General features: G+C 40.2%; 1 long non-coding RNA gene across 2 annotated transcripts; it reads left to right on the top strand.

The window, feature by feature from the left end:
- Window positions 1–6,675: 6,675 nt before the first annotated feature.
- Window positions 6,676–10,471, top strand: LOC118965299. Of its 2 annotated transcripts, none has more exons than XR_005052607.1 (2): window positions 6,676–6,826; window positions 9,781–10,471. It is a non-coding gene; the product is annotated as an uncharacterized LOC118965299 (long non-coding RNA). The 2 variants fall into 2 exon arrangements; XR_005052608.1 differs by having other exon boundaries at window positions 6,676–9,635.
- Window positions 10,472–11,624: the final 1,153 nt, after the last annotated feature.

The following is an 11,624-nucleotide window of genomic DNA, read 5'->3' as shown; positions in this document are numbered from 1 at the left end:
GTTTGTTTGTGGTCATGGAGATGACGTGTGTTAATTGTTGCTGCAGAGTCCATACAGAAATAGATCTACCCTATTCTATGGGGAACTGACGAGCATCTGTGGTACAGGGATAGCATGATAGTTAGTGGGCCTGCCCTCGTACAGGTGTAGGATTTTAAATTTGATCACCCTGTTGCAGGAGAACTTTCAAACTTGTAGTATATTTGAGGTTTAAAAGGCTTCTGAAGTTTGTAATTTCCACTTTGAAATTTCAGACATGATTTCCCTTACGAAAAATGTATCATCCCCTACAACAATGTCCATTAATTATAATCCACATTTCCTGTTGCTGCAGGATTATTTTCCTGCTGTAGCAAACTGGTTTAAATTAAGATCCTACATCTGTACTATACAAGTTCTTACATCAGGCTTTAAGTAGATCTCTATGGACCAGGGAACAACTATGGGTGTTAATGTTTAAATCAACAGGGAGGTGTATGCAGAGCAACCCCTGCACAATGTGTACTGTACAGAAGTCATAGGAAGTATTCTGCCCTAATGCATTCTTATTTCGACAAGAAACCCATCACTGGTGTGCTTGGCCAAAGAACTCTATTATATTAAATGTCATTTGACCAGAGCACTAGTTCCAATCCAAGTGCCAAAGCTGTTCAGCAAACTCCAGACGGTGCCATGATCAGATGACATGAAAATAGAGCTCTTTAGCCACAAACACCGGTGGTGGGTTTCAAATTTTAAAAAACTGAAGCATATTCAGAAAGGTACCTCATACCTACTGTAAAATATGGTGGTGGATCTTTGATGTTATTGGGATATTTTGCTTCCACTGGTCCCGGGGAACTTGTTAAGGTCAACGGCATCATGAACTTTACAAGGTACCAGGACATTTCAGCCAAAAACCTGGTAGCCTCTGCTAGGAGGCTGAAACTTGGCCGCAAGTGGATCTTCCAGCAAGACAACCACAAGCACACATCAAAATACACAAAGAAGGGTCCTCCCGAGTGGCACAGTGGTCTAATGCACTGCATCGCAGTGTTAGCTGTGCCTCTAGAGATTCTGGGTTTGAGTCCAGGCTCTGTCACAGCCGGCCGCGACCGGGATTCCCATGGGACGGCGCACAATTTGCCCAGTGTCATCCGGGTTAGGGGAGGGTTTGGCCGACAGGGATGCTCTTGTCCCATCGCGCACTAGCAACTCCTGTGGTGGGCCGTGCGCAGTGCACGCTGACACGGTGTTTCCTGCGACACGTTGGTGCAGCTGGCTTCCGGGTTAAGTGAGCATTGTGTGAAGAAGCAGTGCGGTTTGGTTGGGTTGTGTTTTGGAGGACACACGGCTCTCGACCTTCGTCTCTACAGAGTCCGTACGGGAGTTGCAGTGATGAGACAAGATTTTAATGACCAATTGGATACCATGAGAAGGTGGTAAAAGTAACAAAAAAATTAAATACACAAAAAGGAATTATAAATTAACCACAAAATCTAAAATGTTCAATGGCCATCTCAGTCTCCAGACTTGAACCCCATTGAAAACCTGTTATTTGAATTAAAGATGACAGTCCATAAGAGTAGACAAAGGATATCAAGGATCTGGAAATATTCTGTGTGGAGGAATGGTCTAAGATCCCTACCCAATGTGTTCTCCAATCTCATAAAAACATTTGAGAAAAAGGCTCAGTGCTGTTATCCTTGCAAGGTGAGGTATTGTAAGGTTTTGAAAACAGGGGTGCCAATAATCTTAAGAAAAAAGTATTACTTCTTTAAACAACAAAAAAACATTTGAGAAATTGCATTAGGATAAAATAATATAATTTCCTTTATTTTGTTGCATACAAAGCTCAGTAGTTTTGTATGATTTATTTTATAATGTATTTTTTGCTCATCTTTATCAAGGGTGCCAATCATTTTGAACCTGACTGTAAATATAGTTAAAATCATACAACAAAGTTAAACTGTCCATATAAAGAAAAACAACACCTGGAATATCCCTCGTCATACATACCATGTGGTATTGCATAAATCTATACTGCTTAAACAAAAGCGTTGTAAAGTGATTAGTCAGAGTTTGCTAATGTACCACTATCTAGGAAGTCAATTAATCTCAAAGGAAAATCAGAGAGTGGTCTAACTAAATCTAATTTATCAAAGTATGTTTCATTAGGGAGCGGTCTGCTGTGGGTCTAATCCAATCCCATGGTTTTTTACAGCTCAAACTGATTACTTAAAATTCATATGATGGATAATTTTCTATTTCAGATGCAACAATTAGTGTAGGCCTATTGGGTAGCTCTTACAGATAGGAAAATGTATCTTGTTGTACCCCACCATTACATACAGTTGAAGTCGTAAGTTTACATACACTTAGGTTGGAGTCATTAAAACTCGTTTTTCAACCACTCCACAAATGTCTTGTTAACAAACTATAGTTTTGGCAAGTCGGTTAGTGAATGAACTTATCCCCTGCAGCAGAGGTAACTCTGGGTCTTTCCTTTCCTGTGGCAGTCCTCATGAGAGACAGTTTCATCCACTTTGTGCATGACACTAGTAATTCTTCCAACAATTGTTTACAGACAGATTATTTCACTGTATCACAATTTCAGTGGGTCAGAAGTTTACATACACTAAGTTGACTGTGCCTTTAAACAGCTTGGGAAATTCCATAAAATGATGTCATGATTTTAGAGGTTTCTGATAGGCTGATTGACATCATTTGAGTAAATTTGAGGTGTACCTGTGGATGTATTTCAAGGCCTACCTTCAAACTCAGTGCCTCTTTGCTAGACATCATGGGAAAATAAAAATCAAATCAGCCAAGACCTTCTCCACAAGTCTGGTTCATCCTTGGGAGCAATTTCCTAATGCATGAAGGTACCATGGTACCCATGGTAAACACCATGGGACCACGCAGTCGTCATACCACTCAGGAAGGAGACGCGTTCTGTCTCCTAAAGACAAAGTACTTTGGTGCAAAAAGTGCAAATCAATCCCAGAACAACAGCAAAGGACCTTGTGAAGATGCTGGAGGAAACAGGTACAAAAGTATCTATATCCACAGTAAAATGAGTCCTATATCGACATAACCTGAAAGGCCGCTCAGCAACGAAGAAGCCACTGCTCCAAAACCACCATAAAAAAGCAAGACTACGGTTTGCAACTGCATATGAGGACAAAGATTGTACTTTTTGGAGAAATGTCCTCTGGCCCAATGGAACAAAAATAGAACTGTTTGGCCATAATGAACATTATGTTTGGAGGACAAAAGGGGGAGGCTTGTAAGCCAAAGTACACCATCCCAACCGTGAAGCACGGGGTGGCAGCATCATGTTGTGGGGGTGCTTTGCTGCAGGAGGGACTGGTGCACTTCACAAAATAGATGGCATCACGAGGGAGGAAAAGTATGTGGATATATTGAAGCAACATCTCGAGACATCAGTCAGGAAGTTAAAGCTTGGTCGCAAATGGGTCTTCCAAATGGACAATGACCCCAAGCGTTCTTCCAAAGTTGTGGCAAAATACTAATTGAGTGTATGTAAACTTCTGACCCACTGGGAATGTGATGAAATAAATAAAAAGCTGAAATAGAATAATTCTCTACTATTATTCTGACATTTCACATTCTTAAAATAAAGTGGTGATCCTAACTGACCTAAGACTGGACATTTTTACTAGGATTAAATGTCAGGAATTGTGAAAAACAGAGTTTAAATGTATTTGGCTAAGGTGTACATAAACTTCCGACTTCAACTGTTGGTGCAGTACAGACATACATTATCAGAATATTACATGATTTACCAAAATGCATCTATGGATCGCTATAGGGCAAGCTATAAATCAAAATGTGTCTCCATCATTAGTTATATCTCTTGTACTAACTTTAACCAATCAAAATAAGGAGTTGGAAAATAATCTCTGATTATAAAGCCAGTAGTGTAACTGTTTAGCTTGAAACAGCAACTAATGGGAAGTAGAAATTGCACCACTGATCTGCTTAATTGATATCAATGGTGTAGAACCATGACTGTTCAATCTCCTGGGCCACATGTGCAGACATGGAGAGAGGAGCAGACAAAGCAGACTCCTACAACCAATCAGGTCTATCCCAATACACCCATTTCTGCTGACCATGAAGTTAATTTTAGGGGTACTGGGTAAGAGAGAATATTTTGAATCCATTTCTCAGAGACTCATGCATAAAATACTATAAGGTAAGGAGCAATGGGAAAAACTGTTTTCTAGCCATCCCCAATTCTCAAAACACACAAGAGGAAAACCCTGTCGCCCCTCCCTTCTTACCTCACTCTGACTCAGATTGGAAGGACCACCCTTCCATTAGGGCAAGGTTTCTCAAACTGGGGTGCACGTTTTGTTTTTTGCCCTAGCACTACACAGCTGATTCAAATAGTCATCTAATCAAGCTTTGGTCATTTGAATGAGCTGTGTAGTGTTGGGGCAAAAACAAAAACATGCACCCCTTGGGGTCCCAAGGACTGAGTTCGGGAAACTCTGCATTAGGGTGACCCCCTCTCTCAGGACACCCCGGGCTCTCAGTCATTAGTCAACAGCATGTAAAATATTATATAGATGCTGTTAGAAACGTAACACATTCCTTTGACATACACTTTCAATCCTATTACATCAACACACCTCCTCCTACAACCACTGATATTTTGCACATATGATAGTCTCAGACAAGTAAATCTTACACAAATCTGTGTAATGGAAAAAAAGTTACCTGAAGGCCATGACATGCCAGTATTCATACCACCAAAAAGTCAGCAATGATTTTTAATCACTGCTGAAATTATGAATGTATGAATGTGTTTTGATTTTAATTTGTTATAAAAATGCACAGGCATAGAGATGCAAACACCACACAAAGCCAGACAAAACCCTTTGATCAGAAAATGAGATATGATAATTACTTCGTATGGCTGTTCAAATCAAACTACGCAGCAAAGTAATGGCAACGTGTGTAGGCCAATGTCGACTCTGTATCATATTGCCCTCTGCTGTATTGAAGAAGGAATTACAATAACAGTTCAGGGACACTAAGGGAGTTGGATTAGACTGAACTGGGGTGACTTAGGCTAAAAACAGCACATTACAAAAGCGGTGAGGGAGGAGCGTCCGGCTGAAATCGAGAATCACCAGGCCTTAATGACAACAAAACAGCATGATGAATCTTTGAGAAATATAAAACATGTATTTTCCATCAAATTAATGTTCATATTTTCAAAGTAGTTTTCCTTGGAAAGGCAGCTTATGCGTTTTTACACTTTTGCACGTGAAAATACCGAATCCAAACTCATTACTCCGTATGCTTGACATACACTTTTTTCCCCCACCGCCTTCGTTTTCGGCATTCAAAGGGGCATCCGGCTCATTCCCGGGAGGCAGTCCGGTTTCAAAACGAATGCAAATCAGTTTTAACCACGTGGAAGCTCCTCTCTTTGGGTGGAACCCGGGCGAGCTAAATCGAAATCCCTCGCGGGCACAACTTTTCCTCACGCTGCCTGCATACCAAAACAAGAGGGAACAGAACGTCAAGTACCACTTTCTCCAAGAACATTAGACATTGTGTAATACTTATGTAATATATTTTCATATCTGAAAAATGCTTTTGTACCTTATACCCTCCTACTATACGCTTATAAAAATCCCATAGGCCTATTATAAACATGTTAAAGGCAATAGTATAGCCATGTGGATGTTTATTTTGAGGCTGAAGGGATTATATAATACTCTAGAACTACTAGTATAGAGAGCAACGGCAATGCCGTCTTTTTGTAGGCACTAACGGAATTTAATGGGATTTTGTAGGGTTTTTGGATAAATCCCGAAAATAAGGTATGTTGTAAACACAGGCTTAGAGAGATCTATACGTTTTGTTCTCTGAGATATTATTAATCGGCTAATATTACTTTTTGTGAATTTTGAAGCATTTATATAATCAAAATAAGCACATAATGGCTTCATAATTCATACAGGTCATGTTTTAACTGACTGTTATTATTATAATATAGAACAAAATGTATAAGATCTCTTAAACCTGTGTTAACCTCAGACCTTATGTTCTGCATTCACAATGCCATAGCAATGGCGGAACGAACCAGAGGTTTCATTTCCGTTTTTTAGGACTACAGTCTGGCGAGCTCTATAAAGCGCAATAGTAATGCCGTATGTTTGTAGGCAGTAAATCCTGCATGGCTAGATGGCCAATTAATGGGGTTTCTGAAAGTTTTTTGATGAACACCGAAAATACGGTCTATGGTAAACACAGGCTTGGGAGATCTTATAGGTTTTTAGTTCTATGAGATCATCTTAAATCAGCTAACTTTTTGAAGCATTTGTTGATTGACAGATATCTCATAGAACAAAACGTATAAAATCTCATAAGCCTGTGTTACCCTTAGACTTTCTTTTCGGTGTTTATCCCAAAACTCCATCAACGTTCCCCATAGGAATGTCCGAACGAACCAGGGGTAACTCATTTCGGTTTTTAGGACTACAAGCTGACGAGCACTAATTTATGCTCAATGTCGAATGGTTTACGGTAAGCTGGGTCCCACCACCATGTGATCTCATCCAATGTTTGTAAACATGCGTCAACCACATGTGATTCCGACGTAGGCAAAATAATTCACCAAGGCCTGGCCAACCAGCCAAAGGGGGAGTGTCAGGGGCGGGCTTTGAGTGTTGCGCTATGGAAAAATCGATGGGGATACTGTAATAATGTGAGGGCTGCTTTATGGAAACAGGTGCTGTCCAGTTATTGAAAACATGATCTAGCCGAAAGGATCGCCAAGGGAGGAAAGAAGACATGCGTTGAGGTAAGCTATCAGGCTAAATCATAGTTTTATTCTAGGAATTACTGAGACGTGTTGCCAATTTCAGTAGCCTAATGCAAACGATGTTGTAACGACACATTTATCTAATGCAATGTGTTATCACAAACATCTATAAACAAATCTGATATAGCCTATAATATAGTGATTGTGGATATGGTCCTCTTAAAATGCTCTTCGCCGTCAAATAAATATGAAAGTGCCAATTTAGTAAACGTTACATATAGTGGAGGTAGTAAACTAATCTAATACAATTACCATTCTCAATTATAATCGACAGGTAAATAGTTACATTTGTCTGCGTCAGAGCGAGTGCTATTGTGACAAACGCAATGGAATCCGGTGGGAATTGTAGCCTACCCCGCAGATACGGGAAACCCCTCAGAAACATAGCATGAAGCCGATTACTTAATATAGGCTATTTGTTCTGGATAGAGGAATGTTAGGCAGGCTAAAACTGTTTGCGACGAGATGGCGTGTGAAGCGGGGATTGGGAATAGGATGCTGCGCAAGAGATGGATGTGCGTAAATAGCGAGGAGGATGTTACGCACTTGCACTTAATATTGGCATGATCACTACTTATTTCCTCATGGCCGTTTAAAACATCATCAAACACAATAAAGCCCAATAATAAAATCAAGACAGAAAATTATCCAAAAAAGTACTTGTTTACAAAACAAGCTGTTACCGATTAAATTAAGTTACTGTAGACTATATAGTCATGTTTATAATTAGTAAGTTCACGTTTATAAAAGGACTATGCGTGCTACTTACATAATATATTAATATGAATCTTGTGACTTATGTGAATAAAGGCCATACTGACATATTTGGTGTTGTGATTGCATGACAGTGCGCACTTGATATACCTAGATGTAAACAAACCAAAACACCATGTAGGCTACTTCCCAGGAGTGTAGGGGCGCTGTTGGGCATATTCACATGACTTGACTTTTCTCCATTCGTGGCAATGCATTATCATCTCCAGCTCTAGTATATAGGCTTCATATTAAGTAGATATTTTTGGAACATATTACAATAATTTACAGACAGAATAATCAACTGAAGGGGCCTAAATGAGCTCAGTTTTAAATTGTGAAAAATAAGAGAAGCTAACCCCCTGGATTTCTCCTATTCTGTATTGGCATGACAGGATGTACAAATAACGTTAAGTCAGTGAGCAGGCTTGCCTCGTTTCTATTGGGAACATAATTAAATGTACACCTGCCAGAGAAAGCCTTTTTCACAATAGGTGCTCGACACAACTGTTTGTGATGCCACTTATTGTTGACAGTCAAACCACAACCCACTGGGCAAAAACTGGTTGAATCAATGTTGTTTCCATGTCATTTCAACCCCAACATTTTATATGACAACGTTGAATCAACATGAAAAACTGATTGGATTTGAAAAAAAGTAATCAACGTAAATGGAATTTAGTATTTTTTTCTCTTAACTTTTAACCTAAATCCAATGACCTAGTGACATTTTTTGTTAATTTAATGTTGAATTCATGTTAGCTGACAACTCAACCAATTGTAAATTTGAACTAGATGAACTGACATCTGTGTCCAGTGGGAAGCTTCCCAGCCCTGGCTAATGACCTTAATTATCGATGTCTAGGTCCATCCCATTGCTTCACCCTGGGGGGCAGGTCATGAAACTCCACAGGTGAAAATGATTCACAGTACAGGACCATCACTGATCGCCCCCACCAAGTAGATCTGCCCAGTCACTAAAAAGAGTCTGTCAGTATGCTAGTATGTCAAAAAGAAAGGTGCATTAAAATAACTTCCCATGTTATATTCTGAATAGAAAGACGCATTCAAGCTTGCAAGATGCTGTAGACTGACTCGATTATTTTATGTTTCTATATATTTTGATATATAAAAAAAGCTGTTTCATAACAAAGAATTCAAACGTTTACCATACCCACCCTCTTACTGACCAGTTAATGATCTGGCCCACTTTCAGAGACAAGGAAAATCTGTGACATCAATAGCAGTTTTTCTGCTGTTCCAGTCAAACAAACAGAAGCAGACACACGTGTTTAAGAACAACATTTCTTAATTTAAAATTGCTGCAGTATTTCACAATGTTTTTGTTGAGGTCTATGAAACAAAAACTTAAAATGTGCAATTTAAATTAATTTAGCAAAATCAGGTGCTATCTCTGTCTGCCAATACTCTGCCTCTGTCAATCCGTAGCAATGACAGGAAAACATCCAAACTAAATGTTGTTGTTTACTGCAGGAACTTAATCACATGTAAATTAAATTGAGAAAAAAAAAGAGACACTGGCACCTGTCTTTACAACAGAGCCTTATCCCTCCTACATGGAGCTGAGAGTTTGGATGGTGGAATACTGCTGAGAGATGACAGTGCTAAAATTAAACCCCACTGCCTGCTGGATGATGATGTATAAATAGACAAGTGGGAAGAAGCGGTGTTCGTTCACAGGCATCATTATCAGCTCTGCACTTAAAGTGTTGCTGAGGGGAAAAACCTCTTGCGCAATTTTTATGTATTTGCGTCGCTTTGTTATATTAATACTATAATACTATAATAATACTATTTATTTCCAATACGTCACTGAGATGCAAAACTCCATTAGAGTAATTATCTGCATATACAGCAGTAAATTGCTTCATGTGAAGCCTAGTGAACCCATGGACTACTGACCAAAGTATTTGTACGAAACAGAAAAACCTGCAGATCATTTGTCTTCCACTCTCAGATCATGTGACATGCAGCTTATATTTCACTACAGGCAGAGCAAGAGGTGGAACAGGATGTAAGCCAACTCTTCCGTCAATAGCCCCGCCGCTAACCCCACCCTCCTGCCAGCCAAACACAATGTCCCGCTTATCAGCAGCCTGATCAGTTTGTCCACTAATGTAGCTCATCTCTCAGTCTCAATTTGTTGCTTTTTCTTTCAGAGTCCCTGGGGAGGTTCTCAGGGCGATGAGGAATGCAATATACCCTCAACACTTCATGCCTCAAACCTTATGTTTTTCCTCTGCCTCACTGCACCTCAGTGAAGTAGTCAAAAACGCTTTGCTGTGCCATCTCCTTCATCGTTTCTGCTATCTATCATGTAAGTCAATGTGCCCCTTCCTCTAACAATTATACAAGATATCCCATACAAAACATGGGGATAGATTACCATTTTTCATACGATTAACTTTAACAGTTTTGAATGTTAATGTACCTCCATTATCTCATTGCATGTCAGCTAAATTAGGACCTCTAATCTATCAGAGGATAATCTGTCAATGCTTTGTCATCACCTACCCCCCTCCACCCCTCCTGCATGTTATGTCAGTATGCCTTAAAGTATACATGGCTCTACAAAAATGTGTATGTATCACATAGGCGTTGCAATACCAACTGACACACTTGACAGCCTAAAAAAAAAAAAAAAAGGGCCACACAACGGCCTCCCTGTTTTGGTTTAAAAGGGAACGATGCACCTTTAAAAGCAGTTGACAGTCTGGTGACTTGGTAAGCAAAAGTGAACTCAGCTCTGAAGCAGAAAACAGAGCAACTGCGAACAGTATGGAGAAATAGAGAGCGAGAAAACAAACAAATGAAAGAGGGAAAGAATTTGACAATGTTGAAGCAGGGAGGTAAAGAGAAGATCGAAAAAAACAGGGTGAGGGAAGAAAGAGGAGGTCGCGGTGACCCTAGAACTAGATGACGGTATAGTGGTGAGGCTGCCAGCCTGAGTAGTTCAAGAAGCTGCATTCAATGTGTTTAGGTATACAGGGGGAATTCCTGGAACTGCTGAATAAATTCATTGGAGAGACCATGAGCTTACACACTAGTCTTAAGAGCTTCTGGTTGTGAGTGAGGCTGACTGTCAAACTAAACTTTGTTGTGAAAAAAGAACACAACCAATCTGGTAATGTAACAGTCATTGTAGTGGAGGATATGGCAAATTGTGAGAGGTAGACAGAAGAGGATATTTTGGAATTAGTTATGTCAGTTTTTTTTTATGTCGGTAGAGCAACAGCCAGGGTAATTTTATTTTCAATTAGGAATAACTTTAAAGCCTGTTTACCTTGCCCTCCATTTTTTAAATGTTTGTATTCATAATTTGTGCTCTACTGCTTTGTCATTTGAGATGCTGTCTTCTTTCAGGGAAGGGTGTGGATGCCTGCAGGATGCTGATTATGTGGCAGCCAGATGTTCTACTTTGGAATTAATATTCCTGCAGTGAGAGATATTCCTGTTTTATTCTTATTCCAGATAATTTCTCCTCTGTAATACTCTGACACCTGCAGTGAAACCCTTAATTGGCCAAAAGACTGTATGCTTGGCGAATGGACAGAGGGAGGCTCAGGGGAGGATGGATACAAGGCATGTGTTGATTTTCAGGAAATCCGCAGGAGACAAAGGAGAGCCATGGGGAGCTAGACATCACTTTTTTTTACCCTGGCCATGGTGCCAACCAGCTGCACCCTCCCTTCCTACCCACTTTTTCTGCAGTGAGAGCAAGGGTGAGTGGCATACTTTTCCTGCCAGGAAGTAAGTTGCAGTGTGGCTCTTGGAGGCCTTGACGGATTGATCCCTCTCCTCCTCAGTGTGCCAGCAGAGCGACCAGCTGGTTATGTGCCTTTTTCTTCTGTTGTCTCCTTCTCCTTGCTCTCGCTCTCTGTCTCTCTCCAAGCCCTGTCAGCCAGGGGAGGGTTCCAGGCTATGCTTCCTGGAAGAACTTCCCTTTTAAAGCGGCATCATAGAGCCCTGTATATCATGGCTCCAGATTAGAGAGTAGTAGTAA

Source organism: Oncorhynchus mykiss, chromosome 7, assembly GCF_013265735.2.
Source record: "Oncorhynchus mykiss isolate Arlee chromosome 7, USDA_OmykA_1.1, whole genome shotgun sequence".
Lineage (NCBI taxonomy): Eukaryota > Metazoa > Chordata > Actinopteri > Salmoniformes > Salmonidae > Oncorhynchus > Oncorhynchus mykiss.
Note: the sequence above shows the minus strand (reverse complement) of the source record. Positions and strands in the feature narration are given on the sequence as shown.